We start from the raw sequence: 5050 nt of genomic DNA on the forward strand, positions 1-5050 counted from the left end.
ATTGCCATTCAAATAATCCAATATAGTCCAATAGTCCATAATAGTAGTGGGTTATTGTAGGACTGGCAATGTCATAAGTTGTTGACTTGAGGTTTTTACAGCTCAAGCATAATAATAGGGGTTTACTTTTTGTACTTCTTGTTTATACTTTTGTGCTGGATGTTTAAGACCAAGATAAAGCAAGACATATAACAAAAAATGTAGCTTCTGTGTCTGACAAGGTCAGTCAAATCCCCTCAGGATTTACCCTCAAACCCTGTACCACAGTTTGTAGATCTTTTGTCAATGTCAGGCATGTGGATGAGTCACAGTCATTACTTGACCAATTTGCTCTCTGAATATACAAAAATTAAAATAACAGTTTAAAAAACTAATATTTTTTTCTTTAAACATTTCTTATAATTTCAATATTCTTATTTCATAGTGGTGTAGTTTGAGGGTTTTTTTTTTTTCATTCACAAGTTAATCAACCCACCCAAAGGGAACTGATAGCCTGCAGGCTCACAATGCAAACTAAAAGTTCAAGAATGCAGCAACTGACATTTCTAAGATACAAAATAGATAAAATTCTTAGAAGATTTATGCGGAAAGCTTTGCTGAGCTGATGGCCACAAAACTAGAACACCTGATAATTCTGCTGGTGATATCAATGCCATAAAGGGGAGGGCTGATGAATGGCCTGTTGGCCATCTGATCCCAATGTTTCTTGAGTCACCTTGAACTCTCATCTTAGGCTTTGTATTTATTTGGCTTTTCCAGATGCACTAATGACACAAATGTGATTCAAGTCTTGGAAGTATTCATTATAGTCAAGGGCATACCCAACAACAAAATTGTTTGGAATTTCAATTCCAAAGAAGTCTGGCCTATATCTAACACTTCAAGGGGTCCTTTTTTACCAGCAAGCTTGCAACCTCGACCATCTTTGGTTTACACTGTTTAATCAATGAAACCAATGTTTGCATTGTTTTGCCAGTGTGAATTATATCCTCAAAAATCAAGACATTCTTTCAAGTTAAAGTTGAGAGATCTTCTCCACCAATTAATTACTTTTATGGTCCCTGTTGATTTGTCATTACAGTAGCTTTTGAGTCTGATAAAATCTACAATCATAGGAATGGATTTATCACAATTTCTATTCAGTGCTTTAATGTAATCCAGCAGGTCAGCAAAGAATTTATAGCTCCCTTTGAGAACACAGAGAGCTACAGTGTGATGGACTCCCATCTCCTTCATCACATCTTGAGCAAGCCTTTCAGTCCTGTCCATGATTAGTCCATGAGGGCTAAACACCTTTTCCAAATCTTAAGCATAATGCTTAGGAATACAAAATAAATCTAGGTCATAGCCTGGTTCATCATCACTTATCACAATGCTGGGGCTGACAGCTGCCATATAAGGGAGGGCTGATGAATGGCCTGTTGGCCATCTGAGGAGAAGGAAACTGGTGGAGGGCGGAGGAGCCAGCTTACTGGATTTCTTTCTTTCCAGCTTGCTGGATTTCTTTCTTTCTTTCTTTCTTTCTTTCTTTCTTTCTTTCTTTCTTTCTTTCTTTCTTTTTCATCCTCCTCCTCCTCCTCCTCCTCCTACTCCTTCTCCTCCTCCTGCTTCTTTTTTTGTCTTTCTGAGACAGGGTTTCACTGTGCAGTTTAGGCTGGCCTTGAGCTAAACTTGTAACCCAGGTAGGTCTTGAACTTGCAACAATCCTCCTGCATCAGCCTCTCCAGTGCTGGGATTACAGACAGGCACCACCATGCCTAGATTTCTTACTTGTTTTTGAGATACTGAGGATCAAATACAGGTCTTCATGTATGATAGGCAAGCACACTACCATTAAGCTACATATATTCCCAGCCTGTTTTCTGTTTGTTCATTTTTTTTAAAGTTTGAGATAAGGGTCTGGGAGATAGCTTGGCACCTGCCTGGCAAACACAAGGACCTGGGTTCAATCAGTGCTGTGCTGGCCCCTGAACCTGGCAAGCTATGCTGGCTATGGAAAGTGGGCCTGGTGGTCAGGCCTGTAATCCCAGCACTGAGGAGGCTGAGACAGGAGGATCACTATGAGTCCAACTTGTATAGTGAGGCCATGTGCTAAATAAATAAATAAATAAATAAATAAATAAATAAATAAATGTTTGAGATATGGTCCTGTTAGTTTGCCCAAACTGACCCTGAATTTTCAATCTTTCTGCCTCAGCTTCCTAAATAGCTGGGATTACAGGTATGGCACACAATATCCAATTTAAATATGCTAATAATTTAATTTAGGGATCACATCTGGATACATAGTATCTTGAAGTCATGCCCACGAAGGAGCCTGGGGCAGCAAGAATGAATGTACCTAATCTGAATTGTGAACTGTGGTCTTGAATGTAAATCATGATGAAATCTGTCTAAATTGCTGATGGCAGTGATACAGGAGGAAAATAAAGACAGTGTTCCTAGGAATCCATGAGGCTTACCATATTAGGCTTAAAAGTCAATTAAAGATGCCACACTATTTCTGGATATCGTTATTCTTGGAGACTTGTCAACTGATCCATGTCAAAATGCATGTAACAACCAGACTTACAGATAAGCTGGGATGTACTTATTCATTCATCCTGTTTGCTGTAAGACCAGCTTGGATGACTGCTTTAGCCCTTTTGGATTTCGCTATAAACAGGACTTGTCTTTTGGTTGAAGAGCCCAGCAGTGCGACACCGTACTGGCTGGATTCCCTTTACCAGTTGAAAGGGAAGAAGGCCTATCCCTAGAGAAAGTCCACTTGCTGGATCAAACCACAAAGCATACACATCTGGTGACCAAAGATTCAAAATAAAAATCAGACAATATGCGAGTTCAGTAAACAAGTACAGATTACCTATCCTTTCAGATGGCAGCAGAAACCTAAAGCCACAGTTATCACAATGAAATCAAAACTGAGTAAGAAGGACGACAACAAAGCGATACCAGCAAACTACCCCAGGATGTCACAGTGTTCCATGGGTTCTGGGACTCAGAGCGGTGGGGTCAGCCCAGTTGTTTGGTTCCTTAGCCAGATTCACTCCTCTCTTCCCCGTGGGAAGACACCACACCTCTTTGCCTAGTTCTTTAGGTTATCCAAAACCAACCCCCGAAAAATGGATCATTCTGGTAGCTGAAAGCTGAGGGGAGAGGGGAGTAGAAAAGGCAAAAGAACACTCCTAAATGTGGTGGAAATGAAGTCTCAAGTGAGTCTATGACCTGGGGAAGCACAGTATCCTAGTGCTGAACCAAGAGTTTCCCAGGTCCTGGCAGGCTCCCAGCCCTTGCAGAGAGAAGCAGGCTCAGGCGGGCTGGGGCCTGTCTCCTGGTCTCCTGCCAAGCACTGGGCCTTAGGCCTTTGGCCTACCTGCTTGGTTTGTGCAGCCCGTTGAGGTGGGCTGTCAGCTCCATGGGGAGTACAAAAGGTGCGGGTCCAGCTGACCACAGAGCTCTGCAGCCCCCCACAATCTAACTTCCCTCCAGACAAGTAGGCCTCTCCTCGTGGGATCTTCCAAGGTCTCCAAGCAGAGTGGCAATCCTTCCTGCACCTCCAAGGGGCCTCAGTGGCTGAGAGGTCCCTGAGCCACAGCGCAGCAGAGACCCTAGACTGTCAGTGCTCCCCACAAAGTCTCCTGAGGTCTGGGAAAGACCTCCTGGCTTGGAACCAAATGTTACAGTTGAATGAGCCAATAATAATCCCGGTTTTTGTACACTAAGAGGAAAGAATTGTCAAGTGTAAACCTCCTAGTAAGTGGACACGTATTGGAGCTAATGGGGTGGTAGCAGCAGAAACAGGCGGAAGATCAAAGCAAAAAAGGAAGAAAAGGAATCCTCGATAACTAGGGCTTCCAGTAGTTAGGGTCAGACACCCCTGACATCCGGAGCCTCCCATCCTCTCTCAAAGGCGTCCACCGTCTGCAGCCTGGGCATTGTGACTAGAAGGAGCGACATGGGTAATTCTTCAGTGACCTTGTGTTCATAGTTGAATGAGGGGAAGGGTGTGGCTCCCTCAACTTCTGTTTCTGTTTCTAACCACACCAGTTTATGCACTCTGCTCCTTATGTAGGAAAGTGTCCCGAGATAGGCTTCCCTCTGACCTAGGAGTACAGCAGACCCTTCATAAATCCCCCCCCACTTTTTTTTCACTTTAAGTGAAGTTTGAGCTTCTGTCAATATTTGATGGGAAGCACTAAGAAATGCACAGAATATATAAGAAAAGCTGTCCCCAGAAGCAGACAAGCTATGATAATGAGAGTTCAACTTACAGTTTTTCAATGAAAAGATGATATAAAAGTGACAGGAATTAATAAAAACTATACTTTGAGTGTTGATCTTTTCCTGAGCCGGCAATATGTGGTAGGATACTTCCACAACACTGGGCAGTGGGAAGGAGTCCCACCCCCAGCCCCACATGATCGTGTGAACACCGGTGTTCTGTGCGAGACACTGCTGCTATGTTCACAGTTGGATGTGGTAAATGAGTAATTTTTTTTTTTTTTTGGCAGTAGTGGGATTGAACTCAGAGACTCACATATGCCGGACAAACCACTTACCATTGAGCTACGTCTTCAGTCTTTGTCTCTCTCTCTCTCTCTGTCTCTCTCTCTCTCTCTCTCTCTGTCTCTGTCTCTCTCTCTCTGTCTTCTCTTACTTCTGCCTTTCTCTGAGATAGGATCTTCCTAAATTCCTTGGGCTGGGTTCAAACTTGTGAATTTTTGATTCCCTTTGTCTCAGTTGCTGAAGAGCTGGAATTATATGTGTATACCATCATGCCCAGATTCAGCACATTTCTAACTTGAGATTTTTTCCAACTTATGCTGGGCTAAATGGGGTGAAACCCTGTTGTAATTCCAGGAGACACTGTACATAGCCCCCATTAAACACTTGTTTATAACTTTCAAAGGAAATAAAAACAAAAATATTACTCAGTGAGTTGTGGAGTGGTAAATTGTAAAGGATCCCAGAAACCTTATTCTTTTTTTTTTTTTTTTAAGGGAAGGAAGAATTTATTGAAAGAAAAGAAAAGCTTCTTGAGAGACAGAGG

General features: G+C 42.5%; 1 pseudogene; it reads right to left on the bottom strand.

The window, feature by feature from the left end:
* Positions 1-742: 742 nt before the first annotated feature.
* LOC101560786 lies at positions 743-1395 on the bottom strand (annotated as a pseudogene).
* Positions 1396-5050: the final 3655 nt, after the last annotated feature.

The sequence above is a fragment of the Octodon degus genome, unplaced genomic scaffold, assembly GCF_000260255.1.
Source record: "Octodon degus isolate 3935 unplaced genomic scaffold, OctDeg1.0 scaffold00125, whole genome shotgun sequence".
In the NCBI taxonomy this organism is placed as follows: Eukaryota; Metazoa; Chordata; class Mammalia; order Rodentia; family Octodontidae; genus Octodon; species Octodon degus.